A 14,553-nucleotide genomic window follows, 5' to 3' on the forward strand; every position below is an offset into this window, starting at 1 on the left:
TTCTTAAATCCACTCCTTGATATAGCAGTTGTCCCGAATTTGCTCCCAATGTACACAACAACACATTGTGCGCTGATTGCAGAGGCCGCATGTCCTAATGGATAAGACGTCTGACTTCGATTACTGAACGCCATGTTATCACTACATTTTAGGCTCGAGTTCTGCCACGGTCAATTAGCTCGCTGCGTGAACTTCTATATTCTTTGTTGTGATTCTGCCGAAAAACCAACCTTCCATTACCGTCACACACCTTAAGGAAAGGAAGACTGTTTCCTTCCAGAATCTAATGTCACGTTTGCATCATTGTCGATCTGGTTACACGGGTAGAGCTGGCTTTGAAGTTGATTTTCTTGCACATTATATCTGTTTGGTTATAAACAACGGAGATTGAATAGCTGGGGCTGGGGTATATCAGCGACGAGGTGGCCGAGAGGTTAAGACGATGAGCTGTTAATTTATTGTGCCCTGCTCTCAAAGGTTTGAATTCCATCTTCATCGTTGTTGTGTTACAGCTTTTTAACCTCCTGGTCGTTTTGTCAATGACATTTCACCACATCGCCAAATTCCCCCTTTACTGACAAGGATGCAGCACTTTGCTATGTCATATCACAAATTAATAATATATTCGTAAAAGGAGTGAGGGGTGTAGGACTATGGAGTGGGGGTCTAATTAGTTAGGTCTCTGAGGGACAGCACAAGCAAGATGGGCCGAATATCTTTTCTCACTACCATCAGAATCTGAGAGCAACACTCTGCACTGTCGGCGGCTCGTCTGTCTAGGGATAGGTTTGTTGTTTAGGGATGATCACATTTGAAATGCGAGAGGTCCAGGGTCCAAATCCCGGACGAGCCCCGCCATTTTTTACTCAAAGTTCCGCTTCTCACAGCCGCTCGACATGAGAGAAAACAGAAATATTTCACATTAAATCGTGCAATTTTGCGCTGATGTTCCCACAGCGTCCAAATCCCAGAGCAAAGTGAAATGCGCCAAACTGAATAAATTTTAATTATCTCAGAGGTACTCGTCTCTGTGTCTCGTTTGTATCCGGCCAATACTTGATCAGTATATATTCCTGTCTGTACGCATACGCTCACCTTAATTGGGATAAGCAGACATTTAGCGTCAATCTCCACCTCCGCCCTGAATTTGAGTGCTTCCTGTTCCTCTCCAGCTGAAAAGATGTGAGAAGCTGGCTTTTGAATTATTCCCTTGGTTGCCGAATTCAATCCAGACAGGAAATCAATCCGGGGTGACCAAGATGCCTAGGCTGATTAAAAGACTTTAACACCCTATATTGTAGGCATGTTATAGTCTTCGGGCCTCAACATTAGGTTCAACTTATCGGATCATGAGCACCGTTCACCATTTTCTGGTAATGGTTCTGCAGTTCCCACGAACACCTCCTCTGGACCACCGTTTGTCAACTTATTGCCCGATTACCACCCGCTTTGGTGTTTCCCATTGTGCCATTTATTATTTAATCACTCCTGCGTTCCACTGTATCACAGACGTTTCTTTTTTTCCTTTCTCGCTGCGTATTTTTTCCAGGCGCTATTTTTGTTGAAAAAATCTGTTATCTTTAATTTTCTCCTTAAATATCGGAATGATTATCCGACAGAACGTCAAATCGGGTTCTTCATCCACAGAATCTGCACGACTTGCTGAATTTTACATAATTATCTGTTTTTATTAACTCTGTTTCCATATCCTTTTTATGCGGATGTGCTGTCTGTCCGGGATCATTCTCTGTCTGATTAAAATGGTGTGCTATCAGTTCTGGATCAGTCTGTGCCTATTTAAAAGGGATCTGCTGTCTGTCCCGGATTTCAAATTTCAAATTTCATAACCTGCCTTAGAAGGGTGCAGGAATTTTAGTTTGCTTCTTTGTGCAAGCCAGAGTGTGTGCAAACGTGCTGTGAGATCTTACTGTGAATTTCATGTCATTTGAGAAAAATGCATTTCATGCAACTTGAAGCCATACTGATGTGATTGAACACTCCTGCGTGGACTCTCTGACGGTCGAAGATTCTGCTGTGGGATTTTGCTATTCCACATCTGAAAGAAGGGAAAATACACAAGTTGAAAATATAGCGATTTTCGCCAGGGCTTGCGTATGGGCTGTGTGATATGATGACATCCTCCATCCTTATTTTCAAGTTTTAATCAAATGAAATCAGGACAACAAAAGACATGACTGACTGGCTGACTTTTTTTTATACATGTATATATATAGATGTGTATATTTATATCCAATCCCAACTTTTTAACTTCCAAAATAAATGTGCTTACTCTGTTCTGACTGCACCGGGCCCTATTACATTTGATCTCTTTCACATCACAAGCTGCTGCTGTCAGGTCCAGCAGAAACACACACGCGAGTTTAAACGATCGACTCTGTGGCCCACATCTTCCCTCCTGGCTTGTCTTCCTCCATGGGCTAACTGTGTTTGGGTATTTATTGATTACACCACATCATTTCCAATGGAATTCTTCCAGTCACACAACCTTCGTTCAATCGAAAAATATTGAGATTATGAATCAATTATTTATTTGTTTAAAAAAAATCACATTTAATTTTTAAAAATAAAATGTAAATGTCTTTATTTTCTTAAAATGTTAAATATATATATATGTTTGTAAATTGTCTTTTTGTCTGCGTTGGTTTTACGGACTTCCCTTCCTTCCTTCCCCTTCTATCGCCTGTGGCTTCAACACCATCCCAGCTCCGCGTGGTCCTGACACCCACGCTCACACAGACACTGCACAATTGGTCAGTGGTGATAGAAATCTCAATTTCATTCTTTTAAAAGGGAATTGCTGTCAGTCAAGCGTCATTCTGCATCTGAGTAAAAGGGATCTGCTTGCAGTCCCGGATCATTCAGTTCCGGTTCATAATCTGCCCATTTAAGACGATTTTCTCATAATCCCGCCTCAACCTGCATAGTTTGAGAAAGATTGTGATTTCAGCTGCAATGATCGAATTTTTCAAATGTAGTGTTCATATTTACATTGGGGATGCCTGCGCCGGTGCGCACCAATATCGCAGTGCATCTGTTAATTTACTCGAAATATGCGCATCTTTTCCGAAATCCACACCTTCATTTCGCAGTTGCCCCGAATTTGCTCCCAATATATATAAGAACACAGCTTCTTCCTGGTCGAGGCCGCGTGGTCTAATGGAAAAGGCGTCTAACTGCGATTGTATCTGTGACATTATCAAATGATTGCAGGTTCGAGTCCTAAGGTGGTCAATTGATTCGCTTCGTGAGCTGTCATGTTCTTTTTTGTGATTCTGCCGAAAAAGCAACCATCTCTTGCAGTCACTCGCCTGAAGTAAAAGAAGGCTGTTTGCTTTAAGAATCTAATGGCACGTTTTGATCATTGTCGATCTGCATGCACGTTCAGAGCAAGCTGTGAAGTGGACTTTCTTGCACGTTATCTCTGTTTGGATACCAAAAGTAGGAGAATGAATGGATACAGATGCGCCACCGAAGAGATGAGGTGCTCCAGAGGTTAAGGCGATGGACTACTAATCCATTGGGTTCGAATCCCATCCTCGTCGTTGTTGTCTTACAGCTTTTACATCCCTGGTGGTTTTGTCATTCGCATTTAACCTCATCGCCAAATTCCCCTTTTACTGACAAGGATGCTGTACTTTGCTCATGTAATGTCTTAAATTAGTAATTTAGTCGTCAAAAGGATAACATTTGCAGGACTATGGCGAGGGGGATTAATTAGATAGGTCTCTGAGGGACAGCACAAGCACGATGTAACTAATATATTTTCTCACTACCGTCAAAATCTGAGAGCTGCGCTTTTCACTGTCGGCGGCTCGTTGGTCGAGGGGTATGATTCTCGCTTAGGAATGATCATATTTGAAAAGCGAGAGATCTCGGGCTAAATCCCGGACGAGTCCCGCCATTTTTTACTCGAAGTTCCGCTTCTCTCAGCCGCTCCACTTGTGAGAAAACAGACATATTTCACATTAGAACGTGTGATTTTGCGCCAATGTTCCCAAATCCCAGAGCAAAGTGAAACCCGCCAAACTGAGTAAACTTAAAGTTTCTCAGAGGTACTCGGCTCTGTGACTCGTTGGATAAGCTAAACCCTTGTTTGGTTCCGGCCAATATTTGATCAGTATATCTTCCTCTCTGTACGCACATGCTCACCTCAATTGGGATAAGCATACATTCAGCATCAATCTCCACCTCTGCCCTGAATATGACTGCGTCCTGTTTCTCTAGAGCTGAAAAAATGAGAGAAGCTGGCTTTTGAATTAGTCCCTTGGCTGCAGAATTCAAAGCGGACAGGAAATCAATCCGGGCTGGCCAAGCTGCCTGGTCTGATTAAAAGGCGGTGACCCCCTATATTGTAGGCATCTTCTCGTCTTCTGGCCTCAACATTAGGTTCAACGTATCGGATCATAAGCACCGCTCCCATTGTCTGGTAATGGTTCTGCTATTCCCACTAACACCTCCTCTGGACCATCCTTTGTTACGTTATTGCCCGATTACCACCCACTTTGCCTTTCTCCATTGTGCCATTTATTATTTAATCACTCGTGCGTTCCACTGTATCACAGACGTTCCCATTTGTCTTTCTCACTGCGTATTTTTTCCAGGCACTATTTAAGTTGCAAACATCTGTAATGTTTAACGTTTCACAAAAATATCGGAATGATTATCCGACAGAACGTGAATCCGGATTCTTCCTCCACAGAATCTGCACGACCTGCCGTGTTTCACATATTTATCTGTTTTAATTCATTCTATTTCCGTGTCCCTTTTAAGGGGATGTGCTGTCTGTCCGAGATCATTCTCGATTTGTTTAAAATGGTGTGCTTTCAGCCCCGCAATATTCTGTGTCAGTTTAAAAGCTATGTGCAGTCTGTCCCGGATTTCCAATTTCAAATTTCAAAAACTGCGGGAATTTAAGTTTGTTTGTATGTTTGTGTCAGCCAGAGTGTGTGCAAAGGAGCTGTGCGATTTTACTGTCAATTGAGAAAAATGCATTACATGTAATTTGAAACAGTAGTGATTTGATTGAACGCTCCTTCGTGGACTCTCTGACGGTAGAAGAATCTGCAGTGGGATTTTGCTATTCCACATAGAAACATAGAAACATAGAAAATAGGTGCAGGAGCAGGCCATTCAGCCCATCTAGCCTGCACCGCCATTCAACGAGTTCATGGCTGAACATGAAACCTCTGTACCTACTTCCTGCTCTCATGCCATACCCCTTGATCCCCCGAGTACTAAGGACTTCATCTAACTCCCTTTTGAATATATTTAGTGAATTGGCCTCAACTACTTCCTGTGGTAGAGAATTCCACAGGTTCACCACTCTCTGGGTGAAGAAGTTTCTCCTCATCTCGGTCCTAAATGGCTTACCCCTTATCCTTAGACTGTGACCCCTGGTTCTGGACTTCCCCAACATTGGGAACATTCTTCCTGCATCCAACCTGTCCAAACCCGTCAGAATTTTAAACGTTTCTATGAGTTCCCCTCTCACTCTTCTGAACTCCAGTGAATACAAGCCCAGTTGATTCAGTCTTTCTTGATAGGTCAGTCCCACCATCCCGGGAATCAGTCTGGTGAATCTTCGCTGCACTCCCTCAACAGCAAGTATGTCCTTCCTCAAGTTAGGAGACCAAAACTGTACACAATACTCCAGGTGTGGCCTCACCAAGGCCCTGTATAACTGTAGCAACATCTGAAAGAAGGGAAAATACACACGTTAGTAATATAACGATTTTAGCCAGGGCTTGCGTGTGGGCTGTGTGACATGATGACGTCCTCCATCCTTATTTTCAAATTGAAATCAAATCAAACCAAGACAAGACAAGACATGACTGACTTTGTTTATACATGTATGTTCATTTGTATATTTGTATATAATCCCAAATTTTTAACTTCCAAAATAAATATGCTTTTTCTGTTCTGCCTGCACTGGGCTCTATTACATTTGACCTCTTTCACAGCACAAGCAACTGCTGTCAGATCCAGCAGAAAGACACACGCGACTTTAAAAGATCGCCTTAGTCACACACATCTTCCCTCGTGGCTTGTCTTCCACCATGGGCTTACTGTGTTTGGGTAATTTTTGACTGCACCCATTTCCAATGAAATTATTCGAGTAACACAGCCTTGGTTCAATCAAAAAGTAGACAGATTATGATTCAATTATTTACTTATTTAAAACAAATCAAATAATTTTGTTTTTAAACAAAATTTAAATGCATTTATTTTCTTAAAATGTTAATTATATATATATATTTCAGTCTGGTCCGGTTTTACGTTCCTCCGTCCTTCCTGCCTGTCTATCAGCTGTGGCTTCAATAACCTTCTCTGGTGGTCCTTAGCTCCACTGCACAATTGCCTTCAGGGATGATAGAAATCTCACTTTATTATTTTAAAAGGGAACTGCTTTCAGTCAAGGGTCATTCTGCATCTGGGTAAAAGGGATGTCCTTGCAGTCTCGGATCTTTCTGTGTCTGTTCAACCGGGCTGGTTTTCAGTTCCGGTTCATAATCTTTACCTTTAAAACGGATTTTCTCATAATCCCGGGTCATCCTGTATAGTTTGAGAAGGAGTATGATTTCAGCTGCAATGACTTAATTGTTAAACTGTTGTGTTCCAATTGACATTGGGGTTGCCTGCGCCGGTGCGCACCCAGATCGCAGTGCATATGTTCATTCACTCGAAATATGCTCACGTTTTTCGAAATCCACTCCTTGATGTTGCAGTTGCCCCTAATTTTTTCCCAATATATACAACAACACAATATCCGCCGTTGGCAGAGGCCGTGTGACCTAATGGATAACACATCTGACTTACATTGTAACCATGAAGTTATCACAAGATTGCTATTTCGAGTCCTGTCGCGGTCAACTTAGCTCGCTGCGTGAAATTTTATATTCTTTGTTGTGATTCTGCCGAGAAACCAACCATCTCTTCCAGTCACTCACCTGAAGTAAAGGAAGGCTGTTTGCTTAAAGAATCTCATGACACGTTTTCATCATTGTCGATCTCCATGCACGGGCAGAGCAAGCTGTGAAGTGGACTTTCTTGCACATTATTTTTGTTTGGATACAAAAAGCAGGAGATTGAATGGCTGACAATGCGCTGCACAAGTGACGAGGTGGCCGAGAGTTGAAGGGGATGGACTGCTAATCCATTGTGCTCTGCACGCATGGATTCAAATCCCATCCTCGTCGACGATGTCTTACAGCTTTGACTTCGTTTTGTCATTCACATTTAACCTCATCGCCAAATTCCCCTTTTACTTCCAAGGATGCTGTACTTTCCTCATGTCATGTCTCAAATTAATAATATATTCGTCAAAAGGAGAACAGTTGCAGAACAATGGCGAGGGGCACTAATTAGATAGGTATCTGAGAGACAGCACATGCACGATGGGCCATAATATCATTTCTCACCACCGTCAGAATCTGAGAGCTGCGCTTTTCACTGTCGGCGGCTCGTTGGTCCAGGGTTATGATTCTCGCTTCGGAATTACCACATTTGAAATGTGAGAGTTCACGGGCCAAATTCCGGAGGAGCCCCGCCATGTTTTACTCAAAGTTCCGCTTCTAACAGCCACTCGACATGTGAGAAAACAGACGTATTTCACGTTAAAACGTGTGATTTTACGCCGATGTTCCCTTAGCATCCAAATCCCAGAGCAAAGTGAAACCCGCCAAACTGAGTAAAGTTAAAATATCTCAGAGATACTCGGCTCTGTGACTCGTTGGATAACCTATCCCTTGTTTGGTTCCGGCCAATCCTTCATCAGTATATCTTCCTGTCTGTGCGCATAAGCTCACCTCAATTGGGATAAGCATACATTCAGCGTCAATCTCCACCTCTGCCCTGAATATGAGTGCGTCCTTTTCTCTAGAGCTAAAAGATGTGAGAAGCTGCCTTTTGAATTAGTCCCTTGGCTGCCGAATTCAAAGCGGAAAGGAAATCAATCCGGGCTGGCAATGCTGACTGGTCTGATTAAAAGGCGGTGAAACCATGTATTGTAGGCATGTTCTCGTCTTCTGGTCTCAACATTCGGTTCACCGTATCGGATCAAAAGCACCGCTCCGATTGCCTGGTAATGGTTCTGCTATTCCCACTAACACCTTCTCTGGACCATCCTTTGTTACGTTATCTCCCGATTACCACCCACTTTGCCTTTCTCCATTGTGCCATTTATTATTTAATCACTCCTGCGTTCCACTGTATCACAGACGTTCCCATTTGACCTTACTCGCTGCGTATTTTTCCAGGCGCTATTTTTGTTGAAAAAATCTGTAATCTTAACTTTTTCCTAAAATTTCGGAATCATTATCCGACAGAACGTGAAACCGGTTTCTTCCTCCACAGAATCTGCACGACCTGCCGAGTTTTGCATATTTATCTGCTTTTATTCATTCTATTTCCGTGTCCCTTTTAAGGGGATGTGCTGTCTGTCCGAGGTCATTCTCTGACTGTTTAAAATGGTGTACTATCAGCCCCGCATCATTCTGTGTCTGTTTAAAAGCGATGTGCTGTCTGTCCAGGATTTCCGATTTCAAATTTCAAAAACTGCCTTTGGAGGGTGCAGGAATTTTAGTTTGTTTGTGTGTTTGTTAAAGCCAGAGTGTGTTCAAACGTACTGTGCGATCTTACTGTCATGTGAGAAAAATGCATTACATGCAAATTGAAACCGTACTGATTTGATTGAACACTCCTTCGTGGACCCACTGACGGTAGAAGAATCTGCTGTGGGATTTTGCAATTCCACATCTGAAAGAAGGGAAAATACACACGTTAGAAATAAAGCGATTTTAGCCAGGGCTTGCGTGTGGGCTGTGTGATATGATGATATCCTCCATCCTTATTTTTAAATTCAAATCAAATCAAACCTAGACAAGACATGACTGACTGACTGACTTTGTTTCTACATGTATAAATATGTGTATATTTATATGTAATCCCAAATTTTGAACTTCCAAAATAAACATGCTTTTTCTGTTCCGCCTGCACCGGGCCCTATTACATTTGACCTCTTTCACAGCACAAACAGCTGCTGTCAGCTCCAGCAGAAAGACACACGCGACTTTAAAAGATCGCCTTTGTAGCCCACATCTTCCCTCGTGACTTGTCTTCCTACATGGGCTTACTGTGTTTGGGTAATGATTGACTCCACCCCTCATTTCCACTGATATTCTTCCAGTCACACAGCCTTCCTTCAATCAAAAAATATATAGATTATGAATCAATTATATATTTATTTAAAACAACTCAAATTCAATTGTTTAAAAATAAAATTTAAATGCATTTATTTTCTTAAAATGTTAAATATATATATATTTCAATATGGGCTGGCTTTACGTCCCTCCGTCCTTCCTGCCTGTGGCTTCAATAACCGTCTCTTCCCCGCGTGGTCCTGAGGCCCAATACACAATTGCCTTCAGGGATGATAGAAATCTCACTTTATTCTTGTAAAAGAGAACTGCTGTCAGTCAAGTATCATTCTGCAACTGGGTAAAAGCGATGTCCTTGCAGTCCCGGATCATTCTGTGTCTGTTTAAATGGGCTAGTTGTCAGTTCCGGTTCATAATCTTTCCCTTCAAAACGGATTTTCTCATAAACACGGGTCATCCTGTATTGTTTGAGAATGAGTATGATTTCAGCTGCAATGACCGAATTGTTAAACTGTGTGTTCCAATTTACATTGGGCTTGCCTGCGCCGGTGCGCACCCAGATCGCAGTGCATCTGTTCATTCACTCGAAATATGCTGCTCTTCACCTAAATCGACTCCTTGATATTACAGTTGCCCTGAATTTGCTCGCAATATACACAACAACACAAGAGCTGGTGCTGGCAGAGGCCGTGTGGCCTAATGGATAAGGCGTCTGACTTCGATGACAACAGCAAATTTATCAGAAAATTGCAGGTTCGAGTCCTGCTGCGGTCAACTTAGCTCGCTATGTGAAATTTTATCTTCTTTGTTGTGATTCTGCCGAGAAACCAACCATCTCTTTCAGTCACTCACCTGAAGCATTGGAAGGCTGTTTGCTTCAAGAATCTCATGGCAAGCATTCATGATTGTCGATCTGCATGCACGGGCAGAGCAAGCTGTGAAGTGGACTTTCTTGCACATTATTTCTGATTGGATACAAAAAGCAGGAGATTGAATGGCTGACGATATGTTGAAGCAGAGACGAGGTGGTCGGGAGGTTAAGGCGATGGACTGCTAATCCATTGTGCTCTGCACGCATGGGTTCGAATCCCATCCTCGTCCTCGTTGGCTTACAGATTGACCACGTTTTGACATTCACATTTCACCTCATCGCCAAATTCCCCTTTTACTTGCAGGGATGCTGTACTTTCCTCATGTCATGTCTCAAATTAATAATATATTCGTCAAAAGGAGAACAGTTGCAGAACAATGGCGAGGGGCACTAATTAGATAGGTATCTGAGAGACAGCACATGCACGATGGGCCATAATATCTTTTCTCACCACCGTCAGAATCTGAGAGCTGCGCTTTTCACTGTCGGCGGCTCGTTGGTCCACGGTTATGATTCTCGCTTCGGAATGATCACATTTGAAATGCGAGAGTTCACGGGCCAAATCCCGGACGAGCCCCGTCATGTTTTACTCAAATTTCCGCTTCTAACAGCCGCTCGACATGTAAGAAAACACATATATTTCACGTTAAAACGTGTGATTTTACGCCGATGTTCCATGAGCTTCCAAATCCCAGAGCAATGTGAAACCCGCCAAACTGAGTAAAGTTAAAATATCTCAGAGGTACTCGGCTCTGTGACGCGTTGGGTAACCTAAACACGTGTTTGGTTCCGGCCAATACTTGATCAGTACATTTTCCTGTCTGAACGCATAAGTTCACCTCAATTGGGATAAGCATACATTTAGCGTCAATCTCCACCTCTGCCCTGAATATGAGTGCGTCCTGTTTCTCTCGAGCTGAAAAGATGAGAGAAGCTGCCTTTTGAATTCGTCCCTTGGCTGCCGAATTCAAAGCGGACAGGAAATCAATCCGGGCTGGCAAATCTGCCTGGTCTGATTAAAAGGCGGTGACACCCTATATTGTCGGCATGTTCTCGTCTTCTGACCTCAACATTATGTTCAACGTATCGGATGATAAGCACCGCTCCGATTGCCTGGTAATGGTTCTGCTATTCCCACTAACACCTCCTCTGGACCATGCTTTGTTACGTTATTGCCCGATTACCACCCACTTTGCCATTCTCCATTGTGCCATTTATTATTTAATCACTCCTGCGTTCCACTGTATCACAGACGTTCCCATTTGACCTTACTCGCTGCGTATTTTTTCCAGGCGCTATTTTTGTTGAAAAAATCTGTAATCTTAACTTTTTCCTAAAATTTCGGAATCATTATCCGACAGAACATGAAACCGGATTCTTCCTCCACAGAATCTGCACGACCTGCCGAGTTTTGCATATTTATCTGTTTTATTCATTCTATTTCCGTGTCCCTTTTAAGGGGATGTGCTGTCTGTCCGAGGTCATTCTCTGACTGTTTAAAATGGTGTGCTATCAGCCCCGCATCATTCTGTGTCTGTTTAAAAGCGATGTGCTGTCTGTCCCGGATTTCCGATTTCAAATTTCAAAAACTGCCTTTGGAGGGTGCAGGAATTTTAGTTTGTGTGTGTGTTTGTGTAAGCCAGAGTGTGTTCAAACGTACTGTGCGATCTTACTGTCATGTGAGAAAAATGCATTACATGCAAATTGAAACCGTACTGATTTGATTGAACACTCCTTCGTGGACCCACTGACGGTAGAAGAATCTGCTGTGGGATTTTGCAATTCCACATCTGAAAGAAGGGAAAATACACACGTTAGAAATAAAGCGATTTTAGCCAGGGCTTGCGTGTGGGCTGTGTGATATGATGATATCCTCCATCCTTATTTTTAAATTCAAATCAAATCAAACCTAGACAAGACATGACTGACTGACTGACTTTGTTTCTACATGTATAAATATGTGTATATTTATATGTAATCCCAAATTTTGAACTTCCAAAATAAACATGCTTTTTCTGTTCCGCCTGCACCGGGCCCTATTACATTTGACCTCTTTCACAGCACAAACAGCTGCTGTCAGCTCCAGCAGAAAGACACACGCGACTTTAAAAGATCGCCTTTGTAGCCCACATCTTCCCTCGTGACTTGTCTTCCTACATGGGCTTACTGTGTTTGGGTAATGATTGACTCCACCCCTCATTTCCACTGATATTCTTCCAGTCACACAGCCTTCCTTCAATCAAAAAATATATAGATTATGAATCAATTATATATTTATTTAAAACAACTCAAATTCAATTGTTTAAAAATAAAATTTAAATGCATTTATTTTCTTAAAATGTTAAATATATATATATTTCAATATGGGCTGGCTTTACGTCCCTCCCTCCTTCCTGCCTGTGGCTTCAATAACCGTCTCTTCCCCGCGTGGTCCTGAGGCCCAATACACAATTGCCTTCAGGGATGATAGAAATCTCACTTTATTCTTTTAAAAGAGAACTGCTGTCAGTCAAGTGTCATTCTGCAACTGGGTAAAAGCGATGTCCTTGCAGTCCCGGATCATTCTGTGTCTGTTTAAACGGGCTGGTTGTCAGATCCGGTTCATAATCTTTCCCTTTGAAACGGATTTTCTCATAAACCCGGGTCATCCTGTATAGTTTGAGAAGGAGTATGATTTCAGCTGCAATGACCGAATTGTTAAACTGTTGTGTTTCAATTTACATTGGGCTTGCCTGCGCCGGTGCACACACAGATCGCCGTGCATCTGATCATTCACTGGAAATGTGCTCATCGTTTCCTAAATCCACTCCTTGATATTGCAGTGGCCCCAAATCTGCTCGCAATAGACACAATAACAGAATGCATGGTCATGGTAGAGGCCGCGTGGCCGAATGGATAAGGAGTCTTACTTCCATTCTCATTCCAAAGTTATCAGAAGATTGCAGGTTCGAGTCCTGCCGTGGTCAATTGAGCTTGTTGTGTGAAATTTTGTATTTTTTGTTTTGATTCTGCCGAGAAACCAACCATCTCTTCCAGTCACTCACCTGATGTAAAGGAAGGCTGTTTGCTGACGGAAACTCATGACAGGTTTTCATCATTGTCAATCTGCATGCCTACGGGCAGAGCAAGCTGTGAAGTGGACTTTCTTGCACATTATTTCTGTTTGGATACAAAAAGCAGGAGATTGAATGGCTGACAATGCGCTGCACAAGTGACGAGGTGGCCGAGAGGTTAAGGCGATGAACTGCTAATGGGCTCTGTGCAATGGGTGCGAATCCCATTCTCGTCATCATTGTCTTACAACTTTGACCTTCCTGATCGTTTTGTCATTCACATTTAACCTCATCGCCAAATTCCCCTTTTACTTGCAAGGATGCTGTACTTTGCTCATGTCATGTCTCAAAAGGATAAAATTTGTCAGACAATGGAGAGGGGGACAAATTAGATTGGTCTCTGAGGGACAGCACAATCACGATGGGCCGAATATCTTTTCTCTCTACCGTCAGAATCTTATAGCTACACTCTTTACTGTCGGCGGCTCGTTGGTCTCGGGGTATGATTTTTGCTTTGGGATGATCACATTTGATATGTGAGAGGTTCGCGGACGAACCCCACCACTTGTTACTGAAAGTTCCATTTCTCACAATCGCTCGACATGTGAGAAAACAGACATATTTCACGTTAAAACGTGTGATTTTGCGCCGATGCTTCCACAGCGTCCAAATCCCAGTGCAATGATTTAATCCCCTTCCCACTGAATACTGCGGACAGACATGGTCACCTTGGTAACGGAATAGTCATACTTAAGAAGGTGGCCTTGGAAATAGTGGATGCATTGAGAGTCATTTTCCAACATTCCATTGACTCTGGATCAGTTCCGATAGACTGGAGGGTAGCCAATGTAACCCCACTTTTTAAAAAAGGTGGGAGAGAGAAAACAGGGAATTATAGACCGGTCAGCCTGACATCGATAGTGGGCAAAATGATGGAATCAATTATTAAGGATGTCATAGCAGTGCATTTATAAAGAGGTGACATGATAGGTCCAAGTCAGCATGGATTTGTGAAAGGGAAATCATGCTTGACAAATATTCTGGAATTTTTTTAAGGATGTTTTCAGTAGAGTGGACAAGGGAGAACCAGTTGATGTGGTATATTTGGACTTTCAGAAGGCGTTCGACAAGGTCCCACACAAGAGATTGATATGCAAAGATAGAGCACATGGGATTGGGGGTAGTGTGCTTACATGGATTGAGAACTGGTTGTCAGACAGGAACCAAAGAGTAGGAGTAAATGGGTACTTTTCAGAATGGCAGGCAGTGACTAGAGGGGTACTGCAAGGTTCTGTGCTGGGACCTCAGCTGTTTACATTGTACATTAATGAGTTAGATGAGGGGATTAAATGTAGTATCTCCAAATTTGCGGATGACACTAAGTTGGGTGGCAGTGTGAGCTGCGAGGAGGATGCTGTGAGGCTGCATAGCGACTTGGATAGGTTAGGTGAGT

General features: G+C 42.7%; 3 non-coding genes across 3 annotated transcripts; all 3 read left to right on the forward strand.

The window, feature by feature from the left end:
* Positions 1 to 7,135: 7,135 nt before the first annotated feature.
* trnas-gcu (transfer RNA serine (anticodon GCU)) lies at positions 7,136 to 7,217 on the forward strand. Its single transcript has one exon. It is a non-coding gene; the product is annotated as a tRNA-Ser (tRNA).
* Positions 7,218 to 9,861: 2,644 nt separating this feature from the next.
* Positions 9,862 to 9,950, forward strand: trnar-ucg (transfer RNA arginine (anticodon UCG)). Its single transcript is given in 2 exon segments — positions 9,862 to 9,898; positions 9,915 to 9,950. It is a non-coding gene; the product is annotated as a tRNA-Arg (tRNA).
* A 245-nt stretch (positions 9,951 to 10,195) lies between these two features.
* Positions 10,196 to 10,277, forward strand: trnas-gcu (transfer RNA serine (anticodon GCU)). Its single transcript has one exon. It is a non-coding gene; the product is annotated as a tRNA-Ser (tRNA).
* The last annotated feature ends 4,276 nt before the right edge of the window (positions 10,278 to 14,553 follow it).

The sequence above is a fragment of the Pristiophorus japonicus genome, chromosome 25, assembly GCF_044704955.1.
Source record: "Pristiophorus japonicus isolate sPriJap1 chromosome 25, sPriJap1.hap1, whole genome shotgun sequence".
NCBI classification, from domain to species: domain Eukaryota; kingdom Metazoa; phylum Chordata; class Chondrichthyes; family Pristiophoridae; genus Pristiophorus; species Pristiophorus japonicus.